General features: G+C 39.1%; 1 protein-coding gene and 1 non-coding gene across 6 annotated transcripts in view; both read left to right on the top strand.

The window, feature by feature from the left end:
* Positions 1-19,495, top strand: part of TMEM108 (transmembrane protein 108) — a 402,326-nt gene that overhangs the window by 176,295 nt on the left and 206,536 nt on the right. The gene's annotated exons all lie outside the window — the stretch shown is intronic.
* Positions 11,088-11,195, top strand: LOC132684420 (U6 spliceosomal RNA). The gene has a single exon (XR_009612643.2). It is a non-coding gene; the product is annotated as a U6 spliceosomal RNA (small nuclear RNA).

Genomic DNA, 19,495 nt, shown 5'->3' with positions numbered 1-19,495 from the left:
AGCTTTACTCAAGTTCTCATTCTAAGAATACAACTCTGATCTTTGGCTTGCCAGCCCATGTTCTTTTCCACTTTATTTCTATCTTCTGTTTATTGAAGAAAGGAATAAATATTAGTTGGAGCATTTGAAGGTTGACAGATATCATTTGTGAGAATTTTTTAAATTTAGAGTTTACATGAACTATAACTGTGAGCAAAAGCAGATTTCAGGGTAGGCCTCAGAATTTACCCAACTTAATACCTTCATTTCTCCACATCCATTTAAACAGGTATAATATCTGGAATCCTAGATTGAAGGAAAGCTTTTTCTAGCTTGATTGACTTACTGTTGACAGTAAAGGAAAGGGGACAGGGGATGAAAGGAAAGAGGGTAAGGGAGAGGGTGGGAGAGAGATATAGGGATGGGGGGATGGTACAGAAAAGGAGGAATGAAGAGACAGAAAAGACACAAACTAATAGTTACTCCCAATTTTATGACTTGGAGAACATTGTAACTTTCCTTAACACCAATTAACATACGAGGCTTGGACTTCCTTAGTAATTAACTTCTGTTCACTTTTAGTTGGTGTCACTCATTTAACATTTAAACAGCAGCATCAGCAGGAAGCTGAGGTTTTTGTGAAAACTAAAGCAGTGAAAGGGTGAAGGTATCTAAAAGGTGTACCGTGGCTTTAACTGTAGATTTAGGTCTTTGTCATAGGAAGATTCCAGCTGAAGATCCTCAAAGAAACATTCTTTAATTGCTCTCATGTAGCTACCTATCACTCTTCAGGTCTTGTTTATTCATTATCTGTTTACTTCCATTAGAAAATAAACTTCATGAAGTCCAAGATCTTTTATGGCCTATTTTTTTTATTGTTTCCTCAGTGCATACAGTGGTACCTAGAACATAGTAGGTGTTCAGCTAATATGTATTGAATAAATGAATGACACTTGGTAAGTGCTAAGTAAATGTTAGCTATTATTAATTGTATTAGAGAAAAACAAAAAGATGAAACCTTAATATAACTGGGGCCCATTTGGTCCTGATTTTATGCAGTGACATGTTCAGAGAAATAGCTGTTCAGAAAAATAGGACTGAAAGCAACTAAAATCTTTATTTCCTCAAGCAAACGTTAAAGGTGAGAGAGTGTACTTTTCACCTTTTATAAGACTTGACAAAATCCTGTCTTGCCATCTATAATCCCTCACAATACCCAACACTCATGGCATCCACTCCACCAATGCTATCTTCCTGTCTCCCTGCTAACTCCCAACAAAAGAACTGTTCTCAAACATGTGTAACCTTGCTGAGAGCCTCCAGGTGCTGGACCCATTTTCTGAATCAGCATAACAAAAAGCCAGGAGTCAAAAAGGCAGGCTTGGAACCCTGGGGTGTAGGTGGTGGAGGTGAGACTGGGCATATTCATACATTAACAATTATGTAACTGCTACACATACAACAAAAAAGAGTAAACTGGAAGGTTTTAATGAATTCTAAATCTAAACTGAATGGTACTTAAGAAAGACTATGAAATAGCTCTACTTGGGGAGCATTGAATCCCACAAACTTTTTATTAGGAACTAAATACACAAAAGGTAAGTCTTATGAGTAGATACTTTTCCACAGAAGACATCCAGATGGCTAACAGACACATGAAAAGATGCTCAACATTACTCATCATCAGGGAAATAGAAATCAAAATCACAATGAGATACCACTTCACATCTGTCAGTCTGAATGGTTAAAATTAACAACACAAGAAACAACAGGTGTTGGTGAGGATGTGGAGAAAGGGGAACACTCTTGCACTGTTGGTGGGAATGCAAACTGGAGCAGCCACTCTGGACAACAGTATTGAGTTAAAAATAGAATTACCCTACAGTCCAGCAATTGCACCACAAGGCATTTACCAAAAGGATACAAAAATACAGATTCACAGGGGTTCATGCACTCCGATGTTTATAGCAGCATTATCAACAGTAGCCAAGCTATGGAGAGAACGCAGATGTCCAGTGACTGATGAATGGATAAAGATGTGGTATATCTATCCCATGGAATATTACTCAACCATCAAAAAGAATGAAATCTTAACATTTGCAACAATGTGGTTGGAACTAGAATGTATTATGCTAAGCAAAATAAGCCCGTCAGAGAAAGACAAATGCCATATCATTTCACTCATATGTGGAATTTAAGAAAAAAAACAGGTGAACATACGGAAGGGAGAGAAGAGAGAGGGAAATAAACCATGGGAGACTCTTAGAGAACAAACTGAGGGTAGATGGAGAGACATAGGTGAGGGACAGGCTAGATGGGTGATGGATATTAAGGAGGACACTTGTTATGATGAGCACTGGGTGTTGTAAGTGATGAATCACTGAATTCTCCTGAAACCAATATTGCACTGTATATTAACTAACTAAAATTTAAATAAAAATGTGAAAAACTAAATAAAAAGGTAAGTCTCTTCATTTTTAGTATCCTGCTACAAAGCTTTGGACCAAGGATCGAGGAGATGTCTATTATCAAAAAGTTCTTCCTTACTTAGATCCTTATGGACTCTGATTAGATGATGTTGTTAACTTTATTATTTTGTTTTTAACTATTGTGGATTAGAAACTGAACCTACAAGAGAAGGGGAACTGTTACAGGCAGAGAAAAGAACTTGATACCAGACAGCTTGATAAGCAGACCAAGATGAAGAATGATCTTACTATACAGTCATGACAATGACTCTGATTCCTAAAGTTGGTTTCAGGTCATACTTTGTTCCTAACTTTTTTCTCTGGTAGTAGGTTCTGGCTTCTAGAACCATTAGTGCTTTCTGTTAGGCACCTTTAGGTCCAATGCATATTTGTAAGACAGACCCTTAGGATCACTGGATGTAATCTGAAGGAAGCAGGTCTGCCGAAGAAGCTTTTCTGAGCCCTTGGCTTCTTTAGCACAGTGCTCCAACCAGCTGACCTCAACTGACTCATCAGGTTATAAGAGAAGTTGGGAATAGAAATTATTTCCCTGGGGGATCCTGGCTGTATAATAGCTATCATTTGTATGCAGTTAAATGATTTGCAGAGTAGCATAGCTCGGAGCTCCCAGCTGCATTCTGTTTATTTCTGGAAGCATATGAAACAGTTGGCTGGGAATGTGGTTTCCAAAAGGTATTGTAGGCATTATAGTAACATCTGGGGCTGAGTGTTTCCCCCACCTCACCCAGATTTTGGTCAGAAGTCCATCCTGCATCCAAGAAACTTGGATTTAATGGTTATTGCCTGCTTTCCAATGCTTGCCGGTTAGTTCTGTTTCTACCTGCCACAGTCTTGAGCCTCTCAGCTGCCATCCCCCAGAGAGTGCCAAGGCACATAAATATTCATGAGGGAAAGAGATTCAGAAGGCTGAGGTCAGGGGAACCCTATTTCTGAGATGGGCTACTGGCTTATTGCCTTGCTTTCCTTTTCTTCCCTCCCCTCCTCTTAGAGTAAATTGTTATGTAAAGTGGCAATTATCTATCTTCTCCATCCAGTAGGGAAGAGGCAATGTGGTAGGTAACAGCCAGGAGAGGTGTGGGAACCACATATGATTCCCTGGGATGGCACAGTGTTTACACCACTTACACCAATGATGGCTTACACCAATGATGGCTAAATTGCTCCTACATTCATTACATATTCCAGGAAACAAAGAGGTTAAGGAGAGCAGAAAATTATACGTAGTAACATCTGTCATGGTTGACATTGGAGGGATGGGGGAAGGAGATGCTGTTTGCCCTAGTCAGGCCACCCGCAACTCTGCCCTGGGGACCGTCATACAGGAGCTCACAGTGCTGCTTGCTCTGATCCCCCAAACCTTTCTGTACCAGAAACCAAATTAAAAGGAATAACAGCTGCAGCCTAGTAGACTCTGAGAGAGGAAGCATATTTCAGCCCTTTGCCTCCCTGAAGGGTGGAAGGGTAAGGTTAAGTGGCCTGGAACTAAGAAATCTGGAGAATTTTGACACCAGGTAGACCTTCCTCAACTCTCACCTTTTGCTTCCCTCTGAGTCCCATTAACACTGGCTGCCAGGTTTCTAAAGCTCAGGCTGCTGGCAAAGGCCCCAGTCTGTCCCACACCAGAGACTTGTTCTTTGACAGCTATGTGTTTCAGCCTCAAGTTCCTGATTTTCAGTTTTGTCACTATTCTAAGCAAGGATTTTGCCTGTTACGAGTTATCCTTACCTGGGTTTCATCTTGTGACTTCCAATCAGAGATGCTTAATTTAACTATCTCTTTATAATTCTCCTTTCCCTTTTTCTGTGCTAGAATTGGTCTCTCAAATCACATTAATTTATAGAACGGCCAGCAAAACCATCTTTATTGCCTACCTCTGCATGAACTATATTTAGTGCCTTTTTATATGTGGCAAGAATAATTTTAATCATCTCAGCAGACAAGGCCAAGTGTCAAGTCACAGCATGGGTGGCAGGGGCAAGGATTTCTCCCTGACTTGATGTAACACCATGAAGAGTTTCTTGGCTCCTTTAAAGGCTAGTTCAGGTAATGGAATACACCAGTGATTTAACACAATCCTTAACCCAGCCAGTTTATGAGCCATGTGTGGAAATCCTGATACCGTGAACAACTGGCAAGTCCCTGAGCTGAACAGTGAAGACCCAGTAGCCTGTGAGAATGAAAGAGCTTTGTGTTGGAGCTTAAGAGGCCAGCAAGAGGCAGTGTGATATAATACAAGGAACACCAAATTTCTAGTGAGAGTCCTGGGTTTGGGAGCATCCTTACTCTGTCAACTTACTGGCCACGTTTGTGGTCAAGACCTTTAACCTCATAGTTCAGGTGTTAATGACTCCTGTGCATCAGGCATCGTGTTGGCATTGCTGATAAACTTGTTAATATGACAAGGTTTTGTGGCTAAGTGTGACAACCCTGGATATATTACAGGGTTCTTGTGAGAGCCATTTCTTTTGCTAACCTTAAGTGTTCACAATACAAGTATTATTTCTATGGGAAATACCGTTAATAACAAATATACCGATCTCCACAGTGGGTTTAGGTCTTGTTAAGCCCATCATAAGTTGAAAATACCATAAGTTGAAAATGCATTTAATACACCTAACTAGCCAACAATCATAGCTTATCCCAGCCTACCTTAAACGTGGTCAGAACACTTACATAGCCTATGGTTGGGCAAAATCATCTAGCATAAAGCCTATTTCAAAATAAAGTGTTGACTATCTTCATGTAATTTATTAAATACTTTACTGAAAGTGAAAAGTGTTTATAAGTGTATTGATTGTTTTCCTTAGTGATTGCCTGGCTGCCTGGAATCTGCAGGTCTCTGTCCAGCATCACAAGAGTACAGTACCTCATATTGTTAGCATGGGAAAAGATCAAAATTCAAAGTGTGATTTCTACTATAATGCTTATCACTTTCATACCATTATAAAATAGAAAACTCTTAAGTTGAATGATCCTAAGTCAGGGACTATCTGTATTTTAAAGTCTATATGGGAGACAGTTAATGTATCCAACCAGGGTACCATACTGAAAAAAAGTACAGAGCAATGTAGATGGGGAATGCACAGTATCTTCTGGGAAAAGATTTTTTGTGCTTTTATATTCATATAATGGCAAAAATTAACATTACAGCCATTGATATGAGGGATATAAGGTGCTTATTAAAATTAAACTTCATGAAACTCTACTTGTTTCTTTTAAAAGTCACTTTTCTGTATTTTTACTGAATACCTGAGAAGACTGCAGGCTTATTATAAAGAACATCTGTTTATATAGCATATTTTCATATCTCTCCTAAAAGGGTCAAAAGCAGCAGAGCATGGGGTGCCTGGGTGGCTCAGTTGGTTGAGCGTCCAACTCTTGATTTCAGCTCAGGTTATGATCCCAGAATTGTGGGATTGAACCCTGCATTGGGCTCTTCACTGAGCATGGAGCCTGCTTAAGATTCATTCATTCATTCATTCATTCTCTTTCTCTCCCTCTCTGCCTCTCCCTCCCTCCCCTCCCCCCACTTTCACACACTCTCTTAAAAAAAAAAAAAAAAAAAAAAAAAAAAACAAAAAACAACCTGTGCAGCAGAGTGCCTTGAAGGGATGGATTGAGGACAATCTTTAGATCACCCTTTCATGGAGATTCAGGGCTTTGTGAGAGCTTCTTTGCTTATTTGGAGCCCAAGAGACAGTCCTTGGGATCCTCCTGAGAGAGTAAATACCAAAGGTAGATTAGGCTTGGGCAGACTTGGATGCAGTATACATTGGATGACTCAAAGTAACTGAGAAGAGCATTTTAAAATCATTAACTACATAGCGCCTAGGTGGCTCAGTTAAGTGTCTGACTATTGATTTCAGCTCAGGTCATGATCACAATTTGTGAGATCGAGCCCCACATTGAGCTGTGTGTTGACAGTGTGGACCCTGCTTGGGATTCTCTCTCACACACACACCACCCACCCTGCTGCCTTCTCTCAAAATAAATAAACATTAAAATTAAATCATTAATTGTAAAGAGTTTACAAATCAATAAAAAGACACTGTCCCATTGAAAGCTCTTCATGATGTGTTGGTAAGTGAGAAAAAGACCACTGACTTCCTTGTATTGTATAATCTTACTTTTTGTAAAAAAGTGTTTGCAGGTTTATATAGAACATTAACTGTGGTTATTATTGGATGGTATGGTTCTGGGCTTATCTTTAGACTTCTCTGTATTTTTCAAGTTTTCTGCAGTAAGCATGTACTTCTTTTATCCTCAGAAAAATAGTGATTATAATATAAACATAATCCTTAAATATTATCTTTGCAGGAAAGGGACTGTGTGCTGTTGACTAGTTTATTCACAGGGTCTAGAATATACGTTAGAATCACCTGAGAGCTTGTAGAACTAGTTTTGTGAGCCTCATCCCTGGAGATGCTGTCTCAGTTGGACTGGCAGGAGACAAGGTTGCCCAGGGAAGTGGAAGCAGATTCTAGACTAAGTCACACTACAGAGTATCAAAACCATCATTTCCTATATAAACTCTAGGTTCACTGTAACATGGGGCAAAATCTGCATTCCAATTGAAAGTTATAATTTAGTTTCCCTCCAAGAGTTCCCTCTTGACTTTGGTAGTTGCTTTACCTGGGAAGAATGTATCTAGTTCAGTTTCCCCGAAGATGACTTTCAGGCTCGTGGGATTTGGAACAGGCAATTATCTATCAAATACCAGATGGCTGTGTAGATTAGCCCCAGTGAGTAAAAACACAGTGATTTGAACAAAAGAAATGATTAGCTGGTTGAATAACAACAGGTCATCTCAGCACAGGTGTACTAGAAACAAGGTCAGGGTCAGATACTAACACTTCTATTTTCTTGAGTTCATTAACAGTGTATTCATTATTTCAATACTACTCTGATGTTAACAGTACGGAGACATGGAGAAAGGGCTAACTTATATACCACAGCATTCATATTTTTTATTAAAATATTTTCCTTAAAATTTCATGAAAAGGTTGGCTTTTATAAAGGTTCATATAACCCTTTATAAGATATAGGTAAAATCTATAAAGAACTTATCAAAAACACACCTAAAAAGCAAATAACCTAATTAAGAAATGGATGATGCATCACATTATCATCAGGGAACTACAAATCAAAATCACAATGAGATACCTCACACCTGTCAGAATGGCTTAAAATTAACAACATAAGAAACAATAGGTGTTGGCAAGGATGTAGAGAAAGGGGAGCCCTTTTGAAGTGTTGCTGGGAATGCAAACTGGTGCAGCCACTTTGGTGAACAGTATGGAAGTTTCTCAGAAAACTGAAAATAGAACTATCCTGTGATCCAGCAATTGCACTACTAGGTATTTATCAAAAGGATATGAAAATACAGATCAAAGGGGTTCATGCACCCCAATGTTTATATAGCAGAATTATCAATAATAGCCAAACTATGGAGAGAACCCAAATGTTAATTGATGAATGGATAAAGAAGATGTGGTATATATATCTCATGGAATATTACTCAACCATCAAAAAGAGTGAAATCTTGCCATTTGCAACAATGTGGATGTATTATGCTAAGCAAAATAAGCCAGAGAAAGACAAATGCCATATCATTTCATTCATTTGTGGAATCTAAACAGATGAACATATGTGGGCAGTGGGGTGGGGTAGAGAGAGGGAAACAAACTATGAGAGACTCTTAAAGACAGAGAACAAGGGCTCCTGGGTGGCTCAGTTGGTTAAGTGTCTAACTTTGGCTCCGATTGTGATCTTGCAGTCCATGAGTTCAAGCCCTGTGTCAGGCTTTGTGTTGACAGCTCAGAACCTGGAGCCTGCTTTGAGTTCTGTGTCTCCTTCTCTTCCCTTCCTCCATTCACACTCTGTTTCTCTCTCAAAAATAAACATTAATTTTTGTTTTATGAAAGAACAAACTGAGGGCAGATGGAGGGAAGTAGGTGGGGGATGGGCTAGATGGGTGATGGGTATTAAGGAGGGCACTTGTAAGTGATGAATCACTGATTTCTATTCCTGAAACCAGTGTTGCACTATATGTTAACTAATATTTAAGCAATAAAAATAAAAAAGACAAAAAATTTCATGAAAAAAGAAAACTTAATGTTATTTCTCCATCTACTTGTAAAGAATAGTAGTGTGTGCACTTCCTGGGAGATTTTCTTCTTTAAGAATTCCAAACAGCACATGGATGGCTCAGTTGGTTAAGCGTCCGACTTCAGCTCAGGTCATGGTCTCCTGGTTCGTGAGTTTGAGCCCCACGTTGGGCTGTTTGCCAACAGCTTGTAGCCTTGAGCCTGCTTCAGATTCTGTCTCCTTCTCTCTCTGCCCCTCCCTGACCCCTGCTCTGTCTTTCTCAAAACTAAATAAACATTAAAAAAAAAATTTTAAACAATTCCAAACTAAAAAGCGAAAAACAAAAAACAACAAATTCCAAACTAAGCATTTTAGTTCCATTTATGACTGCAATAGAAAAACTGTATTTACACTGTCCACCTATGCATGCACAGAACTATGTTGTATAAAAGATAGTAAAAGCTACCCAAGTGCTTAAGACTGCCATTCCATTTCTGCTTAGTTAAAAAAACAAATTGAAAGTTTCTAAGATGCTGCCTGTTGAAAACCCTACTATAGACTTCAGGATCTCCAAGCTCTCGATTAACTAAGGTATAAATGGGGAGAGGAAAGATCACATATAATTTAAAATATAGTTAAACCAAAACTACTCAAAATGTAGTACCAAAATTTTAATTGTAAACATATTTAGTTCAAAATGTATCCAATGTTCAGACATACATTGACATTGTAAAACATCATCAAAAAACATAAATAGGTATTGTTGGTGTGTATGCAGCTAAATATCATATTACTTACTCCACAAAGAAGTGGTCAAAATATGAAAATCAGATTTTAAAAGATCAAAGTCTGTTAAAATATACTGCTGGATTTTTTGTGGAGAGAGTTGTGCCCCAAAACATGATTGACATGTCTGTTCATTAATATGTATTTCTAGTAGTAGACACATTGTAAAATACAGATATTTGTGCATAATTGTGGTGATTTTGGTTTTGGACAAATGCATTATCTATGTATACTTTATGGGCATGTTTAATCTTCATACTGATGTGTCCACTTGTAGACAACAGTTAAACCTCATGCCGCCCTAGCCCATGTTCCTAACATTTAGATAAGTGTTGAAGATTAGGCAACTAAAAGCAGTGGGTATTATTAGCAAGAGGCAGCTCTGTGAGGTGAGTTGGTCTTTTTTGTTATTTTACTTATTTGTTAACATGAAGTCATTGGTTCATACTTTCTCCTGACATTTAGGTAATTCACCACCGGATAAATAGTAATGGTGGTAACTTGACTTTCCATTAATCTGTGTCTCCACAATTGTCATTTGTCCACACTTACTAGATACATGAAAGAAGTTAGCAAAGCTATAGAATAAATAGATGAATGTGGTATGCTTTCAGAGAGTAACGGTTTTACTTGAGGATGTTGAAGACAAAATAAACAAGTTGTATTGATGATAATTTAAAAATTATTTTTATATTAAAATGATGTGTACATATTGCAGACTATAAAGTAAAATGTACATGATTTTAAAGGTGAAACAGGAGACTTCAAGGAAATTTCCTGATCAGAGAGGCCACTTTACACTATACCCAAGACTTCAGAATATGGGATTGGGAGGGGGTGAAGTGGTATATATTAGTTCAATCTAGTTATGTGTTCTTTTGTGAAAAGATTGAGAAGCACTGCAAGGGGGCATGAAGAAAAATAGCATAAAATTTAGTTCGATAGATGCCCATTTAGTTACAATTAGGATGGGATTCCACTGAATTAAACTTTTTCTGAAAAAGCCTAACTCTTAAATGAGCCAAGCGTAAATCACTAATTATCCTGTTTATGGGGACTCAAGATTAAGAGAAGAGTTTAAAGAAATAGAAATAGCTAGATTATAACAATTTCCTGATAGAGAAACATTACTTTCCTCATTTATTTACTTTATGTCTCATTTACCCTTTTGGTGTCAAAAGTTCCCATGACTTATGCATACTTGCAGTCTTGCTGCTAAAGATTCTCTACAGCTCAGACTTTGATGATGATGATGATGGTGATGATGATGATAGTCAACACCCATATAGTGTTGATCGTATGTGAAGCACTGCTATAGATGCTTTGCATTTAGCCCTCACAACAACCCAATGAGATAGAGTTACCCGTATTTTTCCATTTTACAGATGAGGAAACTGAGGCACAGAGACTTCAGTAATTTTTCCAAGGGTATGTTGCCTAGAAACGGTAGAACCAAGATTAGACCCCAGGCAATCTGGTTCCAGAGTCCTGCTCTTAAATATTATCTTTCCTACTTCTCATCACCAAAATTATTAAACATTTAGGGCTTACAAGGCTAGAATTCATGAAGCTGTTGGAAGTGATGTTGGAAAACTGCTTTGAGTCACATGAACAGCATTAACAAATGAAGATCTGGTAGAATTAGACAATCAGGACACAGTAGATGCTTCCAGAGAGAATCATTTGGCTAACAAAGTAAATAAAATGAAGCCCTGAAATAGATTTTGTTTAAATTACTTTCATTATGGTCCTTGTTTCAGCAGCCCATGTACTAAAATTGGAATGACACAGAGAAGGTTAGCATGGCCCCTGCGCAAGGTTGACACACAAATTCATGAAGTTACTTTCACTATAATTGTGCTGTGAACATCCCGTGTGAAATAAAGGATGTTGTATGGTAGGTATATTAGTTCTGTCAGGAAAAACACATAAGTTCCAAAAAGCATTACATTTGGTGTGTATTCAGAGAATTAGTGACTTTTTACAAATTGTTTTCAGATAAAGAAAATCTGTATTAAGTGTATGCTTAAAAGTTAACTTCAGTCTAGTTACTGACACAGGAAACTAGATAACCATAGGAAGTTGATGATGCCAAGTGTCAGTAAAGGTATGGAGGAGTTTCATTTGTGATCCAGTTGTCCTGTCCCAGAAGAGAAGAGCCTGAGTGGCCTTACCTATGTCCTGTCACGCCAGATTTCTTTATTTGTCTTCATCGTAAGTGAGGAAATCACTCAGGGGCTGCATTGCTCCTTATGATTGCTCTGAACTTGGAAACTGCATGTGTGTTTAATTTCACTCCTGTTAACAGCTTCCTTCCTTAGGTCTATGCTTTTTGAGGGCAAAATCTGCATTCTTTCTAAATACTGTTTAGGGTCACTTCATCACTAAAGTTGCCCTTCCCACAGCCTGGACTCAGAGATTATCTTCTTATGAAAGACCCCACTGCAAAAAGAGAAACATTTTCAGGCACATTTAAGTGGAATATATAAAGATTTTCCAGGAATGATTTTGCTCCAAGAAAATGAAGCTTTCAGCAAACCAAATCCAGAAGCATGAATTTCAGTTAAACAGAGGAGGGGAGATGGTTCACTGTCACCATATTAATCTTGGATTTTGATCATTGTTATAAAGGTTTAACCAGCTAGCTAACATAAAAGCAGTTCTAAGTCCAGTCTTTGGAAGTTCTCATATCAAATAATTTGACAGTGACCAAAATTAAATTTCAGCTTTTATGCTTTGGGCCCTGAAAATAAGAATGTGGTTAATATTGAAACAGTCTAAATATTCAGAAGTCTTTTTGCCCAGAGAATTGCATCAAAGATATCTTAAGACACAATGAACCTGTGGCAATAGTCTTTGCCTCTAAACTCCAAGTCTTCTTTGCCTAGTACTCCACCTAGTAGATCCCACCCTATCTAGGCATTCCCACCTGGCTTGATCTGCCACCAGGCTGCCATTTATCTGTCAGATGTGTCAAGGTCCAGTAGTTTCTGCATGCACTTGACTGCCAGCTTTTTATTCCAATTTTAATGGAAACAGAGTCCTTCCTTCCCATTGTAGATCAATTAACCAGATTGTATTGAGGGCAGAGAAAATTAACTTTTCCTTCCAAGACCAATAGTCCTAAGGAAAACATGAAAGATTAAAATTTACTTTTCTCTAGGAAAATTCATAGGTTTGAGTCTCCACAGAGAGTTGTCTGAGCTTACATGTCAGTGGGAGCTTTAAAAAGACCTGCTGGGGATCACTCTTTAAAGAGAATAGCCTGAGATTCCAGTGTGGGTTTGTTGCTGGCCACATGTGTGCATTAGCAGACCATAAGAAGGGAATTCTAGGAATACTAGGTAGTGGCAAACGTTGTCATATTGCGGTTTTTATTGTCTGCTGGTTTGAAGGTTCACAGTAAAACATTTTCTTCCCACGTTTTAATATTCTTGTGCCCTTAAACACCGTCTTAGGCATTTATGTCTGCCTCAGCCAGCAAACCATTCTTCCCTTATTCCAGGAGCACAGGGCCCAGCTAGAGATGTGCTAAATACAGCTGTCCTTTTAACAAAGCCTTCTGAAGTCCAGATATGATACTCCTTGTGAAACAGACCTAAACCAAATATGTCTTGATAAGAGGATTCTGTGAGAGGTGCACCTGACTCATTTTTGTCGTTTCTTGCATTAGCATCCTCACTGTATTGTCCAGTCCAGACATCTTTCTAGAAATAGCAGATATTAATCTTTAGCTAGAAGTAGAGAAGACTTTATTATAAAAACAAAAATATTAGTTGGAACTGCTTGACTCCTCACTCTGGAATGAGTAAATATATAAAAACAAATAAATGTATGTCTTCACAGATATTACAATAATACATCTTCTCTTCCCCTCTAAGTCTGTCTCATTATAGGATGTTATTCTTAAGGCACAGTAGGTTTATGACTTCAGCATAGGAGACTGGTGAGACAATGGGTATGAAAGCAGACACTGAGGAGTGAGAAGGTCCATTAAATTATTGTATCTGCCCCGTAGGTATAGAGAAGACAAACCTAGAGGGTCCAGCTCATGAGGCTCTTCTATAGTGCAGAGAGACTGGAATTGGGAAGAAGGAAAAGATGATATGAGAAAAGAAATGTCTGCCTCTGTCCTGGCTAGGGTAAAGATGGGCAAAGGAAAATAAAAAGAGGAAGGGAAACAGAAATGTGTGTAAGAAAGGCATCTCCACAGTTAGTTCTGCACTTTGGTGTTGAGAGACTGAGGACTTCAGAGTAGCCCTGCAGACTCAGGGTTCTGCCCCTGTGCTCTTAGTGGGACTGGGGACTGCGAAGGAGCATTGTGCTCTACAAGCCAATATGCAGCAGCTCACTTATCATGCAGCAGGTTTGCTGAGGTGAGAATCAGAATCATTACAGCAGATGTTGGGGCAGACGCCTGGGCAGGGGGCTGAATGGTAAAGGAGCACACTCTGGGGTATGCAGCCAGCCAGGGCTGAACAAAAGGGCATTGGCAAGACCTACCTGGGAGCATTACTGGAGGTAAAAGAAGTGGCCAGCATGGTACTTTAGCATCAAGAGGCCAGAAAGACACATGGTGACAGGGAAACGAGATGTTACTACAAACCAGTGGGTGCCAGGCAATGCATATGAAAGGACTGACACAATGCCAGATGACTGCCCCCAAACCCCATCAGACACTGGGCAGGGCTGGGTGCCAGTAGAGGAAGACAGAAATCTGTCAGGGTATCTGAGTATTTTCTAAAGGATAGTATTGACATTTTAACAGTATTTAACAATATTTATTCTTCTAACCCATGAGCACGGAATGTTTTTCCATTTCTTTATATCTTCTTCAATTTCCTTCATAAGCTTTCTATAGTTTTCAGCATACAGATCTTTTACATCTTTGGTTAGATTTATTCCTACGTATTTTATGCTTCTTGGTGCAATTGTGAATGGGATCAGTTTCTTTATTTGTCTTTCTGTTGCTTCATTATTAGTGTATAAGAATGCAACTGATTTCTGTACATTGATTTTGTATCCTGCAACTTTGCTAAATTCATGTATCAGTTCTAGGAGACTTTTGGTGGAATCTTTCGGGTTTTCCATGTATAATATCATGTCATCTGCAAAAAGTGAAGGCTTGACTTCATTTTTGCCAATTTTGATGCCTTTGATTTCCTTTTGTTGTCTGATTGCTGATGCTGGAACTTCCAACACTATGTTAAACAATAGTGGTGAGAGTGGGCATCCCTGTCGTGTTCCTGATCTCAGGGAAAAAGCTCTCAGTTTTTCCCCATTGAGGATGATATTAGCTGTGGGCTTTTCATAAATGGCTTTTATGATCTTTAAGTATGTTCCTTCTATCCCAACTTTCTCGAGGTTTTTTATTAAGAAAGTTGCTGAATTTTGTCAAAGGCCTTTTCTGCATCAATTGACAGGATCATATGGTTCTTATCTTCTCTTTTATTAATGTGATGTATCACGTTGATTGATTTGTGAATGTTGAACCAGCCCTGCAGCCCAGGAATGAATCCCACTTGATCATGGTGAATAATTCTTTTTATATGCTGTTGAATTCGATTTGCTAGTATCTTATTGAGAATTTTTGCATCCCTATTCATCAGGGATATTGGCCTTTTTTTACTGGGTCTCTGTCTGGTTTAGGAATCAAAGTAATACTGGCTTCATAGAATGAGTCTGGAAGTTTTCCTTCCCTTTCTATTTTTTGGAATAGCTTGAGCAGGATAGGTATTATCTCTGCTTTAAACGTCTGGTAGAATTCCCCTGGGAAGCCATCTGGTCCTGGACTCTTATTTGTTGGGAGATTTTTGATGACTGATTCAATTTCTTTGCTGGTTATGGGTCTGTTCAAGCTTTCTATTTCCTCCTGATTGAGTTTTGGAAGTGTGTGGGTGTTTAGGAATTTGTCCATTTCTTCCAGGTTTTCCAGTTTGTTGGCATATAATTTTTCATAGTATTCCCTGATAATTGCTTATATTTCTGAGGAATTGGTTGTAATAATTCCATTTTCATTCATGATTTTATCTATTTGGGTCATCTCCCCTTTCCTTTTGAGAAGCCTGGCTAGAGGTTTATCAATTTTGTTTATTTTTTTAAAAAACCAACTCTTGGTTTCGTTGATCTGCTCTACAGTTTTTTTAGATTCTATATTGTTTATTTCTGCTCTGATCTTTATTATTTCTCTTCTTCTGCTGGGTTTGGGGTGTCTTTGCTGTTCTGCTTCTATTTCCTTTAGGTGTGCTGTTAGATCTTGTTTCTTGAGATAGGCCTGGATTGCAATGTATTTTCCTCTCAGGACTGCCTTCACTGCATCCTGAAGCATTTGGATTGTATTTTCATTTTCATTTGTTTCCATATATTTTTTAATTTCTTCTCTAATTGCCTGGTTGACCCATTCATTCTTTAGTAGGGTGTTCTTTAACCTCCATGCTTTTGGAGGTTTTCCAGACTTTTTCCTGTGGTTGATTTCAAGCTTCATAGTATTGTGGTCCAAAAGTATGCATGGTATCATTTCAATTCTTGTGTACTTGTTAAGGGCTGTCTTGTGACCCAGTATGTGATCTATCTTAGAGAATGTTCCATGTGCACTCGAGAAGAAAGTATATTCTGTTGCTTTGGGATACAGAGTTCTAAATATATGTGTCAAGTCCATCCCATCCAATGTATCATTCAGGGCCCTTGTTTCTTTATGGATCCTGTGTCCAGATGACCTGTCCATTGTTGTAAGTGGGGTACTAAAGTCCCCTGCAATTACCACATTCTTATCAATAAGGTTGCTTATGTTTGTGAGTAATTGTTTTATATATTTGGGGGCTCCCGTATTTGGCGCGTAGACATTTATAATTATTAGCTCTTCCTGATGGATAGACCCTGTGATTATTATATAATGCCCTTCTTCATCTCTTGTTACAGCCTTTAATTTAAAGTCTAGTTTGTCTGATATAAGTATGGCTACTCCAGCTTTCTTTTGGCTTCCAGTAGCATGATAAATAGTTCTCCATCCCCTCACTCTCAATCTGAAGGTGTCCTCAGGTCTAAAATGAGTCTCTTGTAGACAGCAAATAGATGGGTCTTGTTTTTTTATCCATTATGATACCCTATGTCTTTTGGTTGGCGCATTTAGTCCATTTACATTCAGTGTTATTATAGAAAGATATGGGTTTAGAGTCATTGTGATGTCCGTAGGTTTCATGCTTGTAGCGATGTCTCTGGTACTTTGTCTCACAGGATCCCCCTTAGGATCTCTTGTAGGGCTGGTTTAGTGGTGACGAATTCTTTCAGTTTTTGTTTGTTTGGGAAGACCTTTATCTCTCCTTCTATTCTAAATGACAGACTTGCTGGATAAAGGATTCTCGGCTGCATATTTTTCTGTTCATCACATTGAAGATCTCCTGCCATTCCTTTCTGGCCTGCCAAGTTTCAGTAGAGAGATCAGTCACGAGTCTTATAGGTCTCCCTTTATATGTTAGAGCACGTTTATCTCTAGCTGCTTTCAGAATTTTCTCTTTATCCTTGTATTTTGCCAGTTTGACTATGATATGTCATGCAGAAGATCGATTCAAATTACGTCTGAAGGGAGTTCTCTGTGCCTCTTGGATTTCAATGTCTTTTTCCTTTCCCAGATCAGGGAAGTTCTCAGCTATGATTTCTCAAGTACACCTTCAGCACCTTTCCCTCTCTCTTCCTCCTCTGGAATACCAATTATGTGTAGATTATTTCTCTTTAGTGCATCACTTAGTTCTCTAATTTTCACCTCATACTCCTGGATTTTTTTATCTTTTTCTCAGCTTCCTCTTTTTCCATAATTTTATCTTCTAGTTCACCTATTCTGTCCTCTGCGTCTTCAATCCGAGCCATGGTTGTCTCCATTTTATTTTGCAGCTCATTGATAGCATTTTTTAGCTCCTCCTGGCTGTTCCTTAGTCCCTTGATCTCTGTAGCAAGAGATTCTCTGCTGTCCTTTATACTGTTTTCAAGACCAGTGATTAATTTTATGACTATTATTCTAAATTCACTTTCTGTTAGATTGTTTAAATCGTTTTTGATCAGTTCATTAGTTGTTGTTATTTCCTGGACGTTTTTTTGAGGGGAATTCTTCCGTTTCGTCATTTTGGATAGTTCCTGGAGTGGTGCCAAACTGCGGGGCACTTCCCCTGTGCTGTCTTGAATAACTTGCGTTGGTGGGCGGGGCCGCAGTCAGACCTGATGTCTGCCCCCAGCCCACCGCTGGGGCCACAGTCAGACTGGTGTGTGCCTTCTCTTCCCCTCTCCTAGGGGCAGGATTCACTGTGGGGTGGTGTGGCCTGTCTGGGCTACTTGCACACTGCCAAGCTTGTGGTGCTGGGGATCTGGCCTGTTAGCTGGCGTGGATCAGCAAGGTGCACAGGGGCGGGAGGGGCAGGCTCAGCTCACTTTTCCTTCAGAGATCCGCTTCAGGAGGGGCCCTGCGGCACCGGGAGGGAGTCAGACCCGCCGCCGGAGGGATGGATCCGCAGAAGTACAGCATTGGGTGTTTTTGCGGTGCAGGCAAGTTCCCTGGCAGGAACCAGTTCCCTTTGGGATTTTGGCTGGGGGATGGGCGAGGGAGATGGTGCTGGCGAGTGCCTTTGTTCCCCGCCAAACTAAGCTCTTTTGTCCCAGGGCTCAGCAACTCTCCCTCCCGTTGTCCTCCAGCCTTCCCTTTCTGCTCTCCAAGCAGAGCTGTTAACTTATAACCTTCCAGATGTTAAGTCCCGCTTGCTGTCAGAACACACTCTGTCTGGCCCCTCTGCTTTTTCCAGACTCAGGGGCTCTGCTTGGCCGGCGGGCCACCCCTCCGCCCTGGCTCCCTCCCGCCAGTCCGTGTAGCGCGCACTGCCTCGCCACCCTTCCTACCTTCCTCCGTAGGCCTCTCCTCTGCGCTTGGCTCCTGAGACTCTGTTCTGCTAGTCTTCTGGCTGTTTTCTGGGTTATTTAGGCAGGTGTAGGTGGAATCTAAGTGATCAGCAGGATGCGCGGTGAGCCCAGCGTCCTCCTACGCCGCCATCTTCCCAGGATCCTCCGAACTTCCTAAAGCAGATGTTTAAATTATAGTACTGAGGCAAAGTGTAAGGTAGATTGAACATTTAGTTACATTGAAAGGCGATATATCAGATGTGATCAGAACCAATTTTTTTAAATAATGGTTAAAACAAAGAATGATAAATAATTATATTTATATTTGTATATATCTTAAACATTTTATTTTAATTTACTGTTAATGTATATTCATACAGCATTCTTTTAATGTGGGGCCAACATCCTTTCTTCATATATTGGTCTTCCAATTAGTGTTCTTATTTCTAGCATTAATTAAACCTATCATGCTTTGTCTACAATTTCTAACTGTATTTTTTTACTAGGTCAATAACTCCTTAAGCCGCTTGCAAAGAATTTTGAGATAGAATCTTAGTTTTTTTTAAAGTTAAAAAAATCTTACAATTGCCTTGACACTCCATTGAAATCATTGTTAAAGGAAACTCACTTTAAGTCTGTTCAAAGCATTCAATTTAGTTTTCGTACAGACAACTCTTTATCTCCACAGTCGTTTTTTCCCCTATTTTGCAATGTGATTAATTATATTACATAACTAAAATAATACATAAGGTGGTCATAAATAGATTTGGGGACACAATTGACTTTTGAAAACAGACACTGTGTAGACATCCCAGACAGAAACCTGTAACCTGTGAGTACTCTGCATATCACAGGAAACCGTATGGTGAGGAGACGGAATGGAGGGTGCTGGTTAATTCAGCTGGTTGTTTAAATGGAGATTGGTTAAGAGTACGAATAGTATAACATTTTCTCTGTAACAGCAGGTGATGGCTCAAAAAGAAGGCCAAATTAGTTATGGATAGCACTTTAACATTTTGTTAATTAAAAAGATTTTTGTAATTAAAAGATCTTTAATTAAAAAGATTTTTGTAATTACATTGTCCTCTGCACTTTCCAGTTGCATGCTCTGTGGGTTCAACTTTGAAAAAGCCCACTATATACATTCATAATCAAACCATGAATGTATATTGTTAATTTGTGCATGGATATTCACTGGAACATTGGCTTTTTTCCTGCTGATCCTTTTCCATGATATTCTTGATTACATGATAGTAAACCAGTAAGGTTTTTCT

This window comes from Panthera onca, chromosome C2, assembly GCF_046562875.1.
Source record: "Panthera onca isolate mPanOnc1 chromosome C2, mPanOnc1 haplotype 2, whole genome shotgun sequence".
NCBI lineage: Eukaryota > Metazoa > Chordata > Mammalia > Carnivora > Felidae > Panthera > Panthera onca.
Note: the sequence above shows the minus strand (reverse complement) of the source record. Positions and strands in the feature narration are given on the sequence as shown.